Here is a 12,439-nt window from a genome sequence, read left to right as displayed (position 1 = left end):
GAAAACAGACAAAAAATTACTTAAATTTTTGCCATAACTCGGCTTTTTGTTAACTGATTTTAAAAATAAAATGTCATTTTGTTCAAAATAAAAGGCTTGATATTTTATCAAATAAAATAAATTTTATAACTAATATTTACAGAGATATAACGAATTGAAAAATAAACATGGCTGCCATTTTGTAATTTGCGAAGGTATTTAAGTCGTTATATTTTTTCAATTTTCAAACTTTAATACAAAGACGCTTAACAAATATTAATGTGATCCTGTATCCGGACTTGAGATATACATTTTTATGTAAAAATAACAAAATGGAGAACAAAAGAAGAACGAAGGAGAAATTGACATTTTTCCCGAGGATATTTTTTGTTTAATTTTACAAGCAGAATCCTAAAAAATGTATCCAGCCCACCATTTTAGAAACATTAAATTATTGTATATAAATTTCAATGAAATTAATACAGTAGTTTTTGAGATTTTCGAGCCACAAAATTTAAAGATTTTTTCGAACAACTGAACGTAACTCAAGAAGGACTCAATCGATCTTCACAAAATTTTCACGTGCACAACTTCAGATACCCTACTACAGCATAACAAAATTTCAATAAAATCGAACAAGTATTTTTGGAGATTTTCGAGCCATAAAATTTTATACATTAAAGATAATTTTGAGACAAAAAGTTTATACATAAATAGTATTTTCGTACCCCTCATACTTCAAAACGCGAAGAAAATTAATTTTCAAATCCCGTTGCCACCATGCGACCGAAAAAGATACCTTAAATTGATGTAAAGTAATCTGTTGTCGACTCAAGAACGTCTCAACCAATCTTCATCAAATTTTTACATGCACCACTCATATATACTAGTACAGAATATTTAAACCCACCGGATTGGTCTAGTGGTGAAGCGTCTTCGCAAATCAGCTGATTTCGAAGTCGAAAATTCTAAGGTTCAAAACCTAGTAAAGGCAATTATTTTTATACGGATTTGAATACTAGATCGTGGATACCGGTGGTTGGGTTTCAATTAACCACACATCTCAGGAATGGTCGAAGTGAGACTGTACAAGACTACACTCATACATATCATCCTCATTCATCCTCTAAAGATACATGAACGGTAATTCCCAGAGGTTAAACAGGAAAGAAAGAAAAAAAGAAGAAGCTAAATATTATAAACCCACCGGGTTGGTCTAGTGGTGAACACGTCTTCGCAAATCAGCTGATTTAGAAGTCGAGAGTTCTAAGGTTCAAATCCTAGTAAAGGCAGTTTCAGGACTGCCTTTACTTTTACTTTTATACAGGACTGCCTGTTACTTTTATACAGATTTGAATACTTGATCATAGATACCGACGTTCTTTGATGGTTGGGTTTCAATTAGTACACATCTCAGGAATGGTTGAACTGAGACTGTACAAGACCACACTTCATTTACACTCATACATATGATCCTCATTCATTCTCTAAAGTAATACCTTACGTTATTCCGGAGGCTAAACAGAAAAAGTAAGAAACTACAGTATATTTAAATTTTACGAAATTGATTTAATAGTTTTATAAATTTTCTAACCATTAATTTTATACATAGACCTATATATAAGGAAAACATATTTTAAATGAATGGTGTTCCTCATTTCTTAAAACTTAAGGAAAATTCAGTTTCACCTACCCCTCCCCAATCTTACAGTACGATCGAAAGTAATACCGTACTTTTTTTTCAAAAAATCGGTAAAAAAAGAAAATCATTTGGAAACTAATCTATTTAGTAAAATAGAAATTAAGGATTAAACATTAAAAATAAGAATATAGAAATAAGGGAAATAAATTACGAAGAAGGTAAATTAAAATTTATTATGTTGGTACAACTGTTTTGTGGTTCAGGGCAGTGCCAGTTTCGCGTTTGGATCGAAAGTGTGCGTATGCAGTAAAAATAAAACGCTAATCGACCGGGTGTATAACCAACCGAGATACTAATAATAACCGCTGCTTGATTAATTTATTTTTGTTATTATTATTATTACAGTTTATGTAAAATAATCGGGTATAAAAGTTTTATTAATTAATTTTTTTTTTTTTTAATAAAGTGAAGTACCTATATATATTTAACAGAAGAATTATTCGAAGTAGTCACCGTACGTAAGGTAAAAAATAAGAGATCGGTGTAATCTCATAAAATAAATTAAATCGTGCTGGTTAGCAAGTTAATGATAACGTCACTATTCAGAATATTAAACAGATAAACAAAAACTGATGCGGTCCAAGCGCAAACGTTCGGTGAAAAATCATAATTATATATTCGTTATAGGTACGTCTAAGAAAGATACTTTTAAATCGACTGCGTACGACTGTAATATAATTAACTGTTTAAACATAAGAATAAATTGTAAATCGTTATTAAACGTGCAACGTTGATCTCTGTAAAATATTACGATAATTTTGTCGTAAGTAAAAGAGCTGCGTATCTGCTACACCGAGATAAATGATTAGAAAAACGTCTGCATCTACCAGTATTCGACAACATTAGCTCAGTTAATATTATCAAGTATGTTTTAAACTTATATAAATTATATATGTATAAGTCAATTTGCCGTTATTAATTATGTATATCGATAAACTAAAAGATAAGAAAAATATAAATACTTATAATTTTTAACTTATCAGTGAATACAGCCAGAATAGCTAAATTAAAAGTGAAAGTCAAAAATGAATTATAGGGCATTTTTGCAATTTTTTACCAATTTAGGGGCACAACTAGTTCATCTTGATAAAAAAAAGATAACTATATGTGTAAGTATATCACATAGTTTTTGGCCTTATATCTCAGGATTGACCGACCCGATTTCACACAAAATATTTCCCATGTATGGGATTTGATCGCATTAAATTTTTTTCAAAATTTATTTTATTAAATGGGTTGGTGGTGATATCGCAAAAAAAACGATTTCCATTTTATTTAGAGGAAATTTAGAGAAAATTTTATAAAAGTAAATGTTACCTAAAATTCATGTATATATATATATATATATATATATATATAAATAATAAAAAAAAGAAAGGTTTTTCCAAAAAAATCAACCTCAAAATTGAAATAATGTTTTTACTTCCTTGCACGAAGTAAAGTATTGTGATCGCGAAATATTTCGGTTTTCAGATTTCAACGTAAATATCCATTTTGACCATTCCTGAATCCATTTTGACTAGTTTTGGCGTGACATCTGTACGAACATAAGTATGTATGTCGAATAACTCAAAAACGATTACCCGTAGGATGTTGTAATATTGGATTCAGGACTGTTATAACATTTAGCTGTGCATCTCCACCACGTTTTATTGCAATCGACTGGATCAAAAAAATCCCAAAATCCAAAAACATTTTGGTTTTGGACTTTTTGTTAACTGCAGTAATAAGCCCTCATTAAGATCTTTTCAACGATATATATATCATTAGTGGTACTTATTTTCGTTAGTTCCAGAGTAATAGCCAAGTAAAATTTTAATTAATGAAATATTTGGATCTTACAAGAGGAAGGCACATAGGTTCGAATCAAATTTCATCTCATTTTTTTATTATTTATTTTATTTTTTAATTTAAATTTATTGATTTATTAATAATTTATTAACCTCTAATTGTAAAATTTTTTACGATAAATAATAATTCAATAATAACAATAAAAAAAAAAAGAAGAATAAATATATCAGAATTTATTAATGAAATAAAATTTTATGTCCTTTTCATTAAAAAAAAATATGTATATGTAATTAATTAGGCGTACAAAGAAGTCATGTGGTGTCAACATCACATTTTTTTAATGGAAAGCCCCATTTTTTATAAAATTTTCAGTGTACAACACTTTTTTTTTGTCTTCAATCATTTGACTGGTTTGATAAAAGTATATAAAGCCGGATTCGAACCGATGTGCCAGGCACATCGGTTCGAATCCGACTTCATATACTTTTTTAACCTTTTTTTTTTTTAATTTTAATATATTGATTTATTAATAATTATTAATCTCTGATTATAAAAAAAGTTTTACAATAAATAATAATTCAATAATAACAATAAAAAAATGGAAAAAAAATCAGAGGTTATTAATGAAATAAAATTTGATGTACTTTCCATTTTAATTAACAAATTTTTAAAGAGGTTAATAATTATTAATAAATCAATATATTCAAATAAATAAAAAAATATATATATATGTACATGAAGTCGAAATCGAACCAATCTGTGCATGGTTATGGATCCGACACGTTCTCGCTTACACCAAATAGTTATTTGAGCGATATGTAACAAAATTAATATATAAACTAATACAAAATATTGTTACGGACACCACAAAAAATGTGATGGAATATTGTGTCCACCACAATACAATTTTGCAACTGTCCACTTTATTAAAGAATTGGAGGATCGTATCTCACTTTCAAATGAAATAAATTTAAATGAAGTGCAACAAAAAATGTGTGTATGTAATTTAACAGACGTACAAAGGTGATGTGGTGTCCACATCAGATTTTTGTTGACCTGTATTTGGTTTAATATGACAGGAACGAGTTAACATAGAAATCTGAAATTTTGTAAAAGACTTTAATATATATATATATATATATATATATAGGACATTAATGGTAAAAGGTTTTAAAAAGAATCTTTCTTAGGGTTGGAAAGATACGGTCTAGAAGGGATTTAACTATATAAAAATAACTAAGGGATAAATATTTCTTATTATTTTTATATTAACAAATACTTGTAAAAAATATTTTTTTTAAATACCTGTCATCCTTTCCCATAAATATCTCAAAATAATAGTAAATTTTTATAATAAAATATTAAGTTAATTTGTAGTTAATTTTAAATTAATTGTAATAATTGCAAGTTAATATGTAGTTAATATTAAAAGCAGGATTCTAAAAAAATGCTATAAAAATATTTAATGACTTTCCTGGCTTGCACATCTTTTTCATTACAAAGAGTTTTAATACATTTAATTACTAAAAGACTTTATTAAGTCTAGTCTAACTATAAATTTTTAAAAAATTCCCGATTTTTTTTTTTAATTTTAGGGGACTCGTATCAAAAAAGTTTTTTTTATCGATTATAATGATTACGAAATAAGATTTATTAATGCTTAAATCTTTTACAAATTTCAAATAAAAAAAAAGAATTGATGTGAAGGTTCCCTTACTCTGCAGGAGCAATTTGATAAAAACTTTTTTAAAAAGGTTATTCTTACAACAAATTTAAAACGGAATTCTTGAAAAATAAAAAAAATAAACGATAACTTTTACGGTAGGAATAAAAAAAGTGCTTCTTATTTTGGATCCGGGATAAGTAAGTCTTAAAGCTATTTAAATTATGATTGCCCTTAAAGTGATACAGAAAAAAATTTTCTTTTTATAAAAAAATGAAAACCACACAATACTATATAATTTATGACGAATAAATTTTAAGAAAATTTTATCTAAAAATATTCACAATTATATTTAAAAGGTAAGCTAAACAAATTTGCCCAAGTAAAATTTTCTCTAAATCTAACACCCTTCAATAGAGGTTAAATAAGAAAAAAATTTTCCAAAAACGTTTTCTTCATTTTAGGTCCGGGGTCTGTAGATACTAAATCGTAGTACTTTGGTGGTTGGGTTTCAATTAACCACACATCTCAGAAATGGTCGACCTGAGACTGTACAAGACTACACTTCATTTACATTCATACATATCATCCTCTGAAGTAATACCTTACGGTGGTTACGGAGGCTAAACAGAAAAAAAGAAAGTCCGGGGTCTGTAATTTTAAAAAAAATTGTTGACATTCCTAATAGCTCTATATATGAAGAAACTTTCAAAAAAAAATTTAAGAAATATTTAAACCGAAGAAAGTAAAAAAAAATATATATATATATATATATTCAATTTTAATTGATGTATGTTGATTTTAACAAGAAGAGGTTTTTGATTATATATACATGCATGGCAGATAACAAATTTTTTTTAATAAAGTCTTCTTTAAAATGCCCCTGAAGAAGATTGAAATTTATATTTTCACGATATCCCCATCCCCTTAACGAATTTTGAAAAAAAAATTAAAACGATCAATGCTCCATGTATAGAAATAATTGACCCGAATTTGAAGAAAATAGGTTCAATTAAGCTTGAGGTGTAAGACCAAAAACAGTGCGACACACATACATACATTTTTTTTTTTACTCTAGATCATTCGTTCTTAAAGTGAGCGATAACGCTACCTTGTAGGCGCTGGAGACCTTCAGAGGGGACGGTAGAAGGCCCAAAGAAAATTGAAGGCGTTCAGGCGGTCTAAAAAGGGTGATGGTCGATTAAAAAGAAAGGAAAAAATTATGTTTTCCTGATATTTCAAACTAAAATTAAATATCTAATACACTAGTACAGAAAATTAAAGGGACACCAATATTTTATGATAAAAAATTATTTTATTCAAAGTACTTTAACTTTGTAAAAAAAAAAGACTTAGGGGGGACGAATAAAAAAAAATGAATGCTTGAATACTCTACTTTTTGACAGTATACTTCATTTCAAAAATCATAAAATTAAACAAAAAAATCAGCAAGAAAGTTATAAAAATTTGAAAGTTTTACTTCGTGCATGGAGGAATCGAAATTTTTTCAGTAAACTGCATTAAAATCGTTTAAAAATCGTAAGATGTAAGCTTTAATTTCTTTTTTTTGTATGTCTCTATGTTTTTTCTGAATCGAAACATTTCAGTTTAAAGAGAAAAGACAACTTTTATCTTTAATGCTACATATCTCCCGATCTAAGCAACGTATTGATACAAATAAATATGGAAATTAAAGGATTTTGATCTAGTTGATCCTAGCCTTAATAAATAACAAACTGTGAGATCTTTAATGTAACATTGATTTTTTGGCTTTTGTTCATGCTGTGCCGAGGTAATGAAATCTTTAAAGATTGAGACTGTAACATGTATCACCCACTTTCAGCCTTAATCTTTCTTTCTTTTTCCTGTTTAGCCTACGGGAATTACCGTTCAGGTATTACTTTTTTTTGTCTTCAGTCATTTGACTGGTTTGATGCAGCTCTCCAAGATTCCCTATCTAGTGCTAGTCGTTTCATTTCAGTATACCCTCTACATCCTACATCCATAACAATTTGTTTTACATATTCCAAACGTAACCTGCCTTCACAAGTTTTCCCTTCTACCTGTCCTTCCAATATTAAAGCAACTATTCCAGGATGCCTTAGTATGTGGCCTATAAGTCTGTCTCTTCTTTTTACTATATTTTTTCCAAATGCTTCTTTCTTCATCTATTTGCCGCAATACCTCTTCATTTGTCACTTTATCCACCCGTCTGATTTTTAACATTCTCCTATAGTACCACATTTCAAAAGCTTCTAATCTTTTCTTTTCAGATACTCCGATCGTCCAAGTTTCACTTCCATATAAAGCGACGCTCCAAACATACACTTTCAAAAATCTTTTCCTGACATTTAAATTAATTTTTGATGTAAACAAATTATATTTCTTACCGAAGGCTCGTTTAGCTTGTGCTATTCGGCATTTTATATCGCTCCTGCTTCGTCCATCTTTAGTAATTCTACTTCCCAAATAACAAAATTCTTCTACCTCCATAATCTTTTCTCCTCCTATTTTCACATTCAGTGGTCCATCTTTGTTATTTCTACTACATTTCATTACTTTTGTTTTGTTCTTGTTTATTTTCAGGCGATAGTTCTTGCGTAGGACTTCATCTATGCCGTTCATTGTTTCTTCTAAATCCTTTTTACTCTCGGCTAGAATTAATATATCATCTTAAGAGGTATTACTTAAGAGGATGATATGTATGAGTGTAATTAAGTGTAGTCTTGCACAGTCTCAGTTCGACCATTCCTGAGATGTGAGGTTAATTGAAACCTAACCACCAAAGAACACCGGTGTTCACGGTCTAGTATTCAAATCCGTATAAAAGTAATTGCCTTTACTAGGACTGGAACGCTGGAACTCTTGACTTCCAAATCGGCTGATTTGGGAAGACGCATTCATCAAATTCATACAGGGTGTATATACAGACACCCTGTATATACATATATATATATATATAGCCTATTACACTCCCGGTAAGGTAAGGATTCCAGCTCGGGGTCATTTATCTAAATCGGTTCAGCCGTAAGGCTGCAACGGTGGAACAAACATACATTCATACACCCTAAATACATAACATTCCTTTTTGGGCAGTCTGATAATAAATACATAAAAATAGTTTTCATAAAGAATTTTTATTTTACCTATGTATAGAAACTTTCGTAATACTCTGTATATTAAATTGTGTTACGCCTTTTATGCATAATATTAATTAACAATATTAATAAAAATCCGGCAAAATATGGCATGATTGTCGGCTACGCCGGTATATTATACTATACCTTGCACAGCTTTTTAATTGGAAAATTTCACTTGCAATGCAAACATTAATGGTCTGATTTTTATTTTTAATAATAAAATAATTTATCTTTTTATAAAACAATAAAAAAAAAAAATACTATACGATTAAAAAAAAGGTTTTAGATAACCAAATTTTTTAACGTTCTAAATAAGATAGTGTCAAATATAAAATTAGAAATAAATGGAATTTTGTAGCGTATGAAAAAATCCCATTGTAACAAAAATAAAATAAACAAAAGTAATAAATAATTATTATTTTTCAAAATTTACTTTAATTTAATTTTTATTTTAGTATAGTGTAATAAGAAAATAAAAGTTTAAAATATAAATTCTAATACTTTATACTTTTACTGCTACTTTTAAAAATTTATAAGAAAATCAGGAAGTGTAGAGATTGTAACTCTATTGCTTATTTGCGACCAATAAATAAAGTTCTTTCTAAATCCAACATTCTCTTTAATAAAGGGTAAAAACATTTATCCCTTATTAAAGGCTATGTAAGAAAAAAAAAATGTTCAATAACTTCTTCTGCATTTTAGGTCCAGGGTCTATAATTTAAAACAATTGTAGAAATTTTTTGATATCTATGTATAAGAAGTATAAACTTAAAAAAAAATAATATACAAATATATAATTCAATTATTATAAAGGCGCAGGTTGATTTTTAAAAAAAAATCCTGTTTTTGGATTATTTATATATACATTAAAGTAACAAATTCGACGTAATACAGTCTTCTCTAAAATATCTTTGAAGAAAATCAAAATCGGTTTTTCACGATATCCATTAGTTTCCTCCTGATTCCCTAGTGGAAAGCACCTTCCAACCACCTCCTTATCCGGTAGGAATTCTCCGTGATCCTCTGGACTTTTTTCTTTTTCCTGTTTAGCCTCCGGTAATTACCTTTCAAGCAATACTTAAGAGGATGATATGTATGAGTGTAAATTAAGTGTATGTAGTCTTGTACAGCCTCAGTTCGACCATTTCTGAGATGTGTGGTTAATTGAAAACCCAACCACCAAAGAACACCGGTATCCACGATCTAGTATTTAAATCCGTGTAAAAATAACTGACTTTACTAGGACTTGAACGCTGGAACTCTCGACTTCCAAATCGGCTGATTTGGGAAGACTTTGATTCTCTGGACCTAGTCCTGACGGACTTTACCGGAGGTTATCCTTTAAACCTCGACATATGACATCTCTCAGTCGCTTCGGCCTAGAATACCACTGCGAAATTCCCATCGGTGTCCTACTAAATATGTTATTTAGTAGGGAAAAAGACATCTAGTCAACTTTCTAACAGACTGAAAACTACAGTCGTCGAAGGACTGTATCACCTACCTACCCGAAAGGTAAAGTGAATTTACATGCGATAAAATCACTAAAACAAAATCACCAAAATGAAACTAATAACAAAACAACCAAAACCGGTATAACACTAACAAAAAAATAACAACATTAACAAGAAGTCGTAATAAAATAAAGTACGCAAGATGAAGCAGTACAGTAGATTCCCTCCGCAATCCGTTCCCTAACCAAATAATTCAGAAATTCTGCAACTACTGACCGTTCAGCCCGATCCTCCCAGTTTTGACTAATTTCAAGCGTTGCCCCGACGTTATCCAGTGGACAAATTACTTCGATGCGCTCCAGATCGTATTTGGCGCACTCATACAAAAACACATGGAAGGAAGGCATCGTCCTGCACCCCACACTGTGGGCACAAACCCGAATCCACCGGGCCGAACCCAGCCAGTCTACCCCGTGACCGGTGAGTTAGCGTATTGTACATGTTAAAGGAAACCCATGAGGCGCCCCGTAAGTTTCTAACGTCTGGGAAGAGACCGCGCGTATATCGCCCATCAATAATCTCATCCCATCTAGCTCGCCATATATTATAATCATGTTGTTCGATTTCCCGAATCTTCTCTAAAATTCCTCTGAAGAAAATTCACATCGAGTATTTCACTATATCTACCCGTATCCTGAACGAATTTAATAAAATAAAATTAATACAATGATTGCCTCATATATAGAAATATTTGAGCCAAATTTGAATAAAATCGGTTCGGCCAGTCGTTAAATAAAAGGCAAAAGCAGTGTGACACACATACGTACATACATATGTATTTTTGGTTTAGATGAACTAGTTGGACTCTAAAACGTATAAATATTTGCAAAAAGTCCGATACCCCATCGTTGAGATCACCATACAATACTTTCTTTAATACAGTGATTATAGTTATATTTGCCGGGAAAGTAATAACAGGAATTTTTTATTAAGAAGAATTATTATCCGAATAGATCAACCTAGGACCACGCATATATCACTTCTTTCTAACCTCTTTTCTTTTTACCACTCGTTTCTCATTTTTTCGGCATGGCTTCGCTTTTCGTCCATCTGTCCACTTCCTTCCTGTTTTCCTTTTTCCTGTCAAAAGAACCTTTCCGCTGTAAATTATTCTTCGGAAGTTATTTCTATCGTAACAGTTTTCTTCTTTCAACCCAATCCTTAAGAATTCCTGAGTTTATGGTAGTTAGACTTACTTTTCATGTTCTACAACTTGTCAATGATTTGATCATTTAGCCTGTCTGGAATCATCCTGATAAGTCCGAAGAAATTTAACCTTCTCTTCCATATCGCCGCTTCTATGTCTTCTTAACTTTGGTAAATCTCCTAGTTAGATTTCAGATCGAATCCTTCCTCTATTATTGTCGGTTCATGGATGCGCCTTAATATATTTCTTTCGATTTTAAGCAATTTCTTTTCGAGATCGGTTTGGTGTAATGTTTCAATCCAATACAGGATTACTGGTCTTAATACGGTTGTATAATGTCTGTTTCGAAAACTTGGAGAGATAGTTCTTGTTGTAGATGTCTTTGGTACTAAATCTAAACTTCTCCAGTTTTGATGTTCAATCATCAACTGATTTTTTATCATTCCTGTCGTGCTTATAATCTCTCCTTAGAAAAAGTTTTATTAATTCTAAAAAAAAAAAAAAAAAAAAAAAATATGATTTTCAAAAAAACATTTATTTTTCCTACGGATGGAAACTTATATGGCACCTGTATATTAAATTGTGTTAGGTCTTAATAAATTAACTAATTAAGCCTTAATTAAATGATAAATTTAATCGTGTTACTGGATTAATCAACAGAAATTATGACGCCAATATACGTCACTCGTAATTTAAATTTATAAACGTACATTTGTATTACAATAAATAAGTAATCTGTTAGCTTTTTCAGATAAAACAAAATTATAAATTTAAATCGGTTAAATATATGATAATTAAAATTATTTTTATAATTTAAATAGATTATAAAACAGAATTAACATATTGTGAACTGAAAGAAACAGAAAAAGAATATAACAAAGTAAAAAGAACAACTACGACAATCAATTTTGGTTAGATTAAGGCATCAAAAGTTAGTTAATTTAATATTATACAAAAAGTAAACAGAATAAAGAGAGTACTGAAAGCCAAAGATTAGTACACACTCTAGTAAAAGAGATAATTAAGATGCGGGATATATTCTAATAGTAAATGCTTGTCTTTGTTAAGTTATCTCATGAACTGCTGGATAACAGGGAATAAGGTTTATAAAACCATATTCAAACTTTTTCCTTTTTTTTCTGTTGTTATTATAATTTGCAATTAATATGAAAACACCCTAGAGGAATTACTGAAAACTAAACCTAAAACTATATAACCAATTTCCAACTTGTTTTTTTCCATAAATAAAGGAATTATATTTAAATAAAATTATGAAGTGAAATATAAAAAAATAATAACAGAAATTTTTATCTAACATTCTACCAGGGTTATTTTTTTTCAAGGTCCGTTCGGTCACAAAATTAAAACCACAGTGAAAATAAAAAATTTTTTATTTGTAACAAGTACTTACATAGTTACGCTATTTCTCTACATAGTCGCCACTCCGATTTAGACATTTGTCGTACCGTGGTACCAACTTTCCAATACCCTCGTCATAGAACG

General features: G+C 29.7%; 2 protein-coding genes across 2 annotated transcripts in view; one reads left to right on the top strand and one right to left on the bottom strand.

The window, feature by feature from the left end:
* The window catches only part of LOC142333255 (uncharacterized), a 496,762-nt gene that overhangs the window by 100,941 nt on the left and 383,382 nt on the right, over positions 1-12,439 (bottom strand). The gene's annotated exons all lie outside the window — the stretch shown is intronic.
* Positions 1,905-12,439, top strand: part of LOC142333256 (uncharacterized) — a 301,571-nt gene continuing 291,036 nt past the window's right edge. The window contains exon 1 of the mRNA XM_075380259.1: positions 1,905-2,545. The gene's annotated coding sequence lies outside the window, so the exon portion shown is untranslated. The remainder of the gene's footprint in view (positions 2,546-12,439) is intronic.

Source organism: Lycorma delicatula, chromosome 12 (genome assembly GCF_047948215.1).
Source record: "Lycorma delicatula isolate Av1 chromosome 12, ASM4794821v1, whole genome shotgun sequence".
NCBI lineage: Eukaryota > Metazoa > Arthropoda > Insecta > Hemiptera > Fulgoridae > Lycorma > Lycorma delicatula.
Note: the sequence above shows the minus strand (reverse complement) of the source record. Positions and strands in the feature narration are given on the sequence as shown.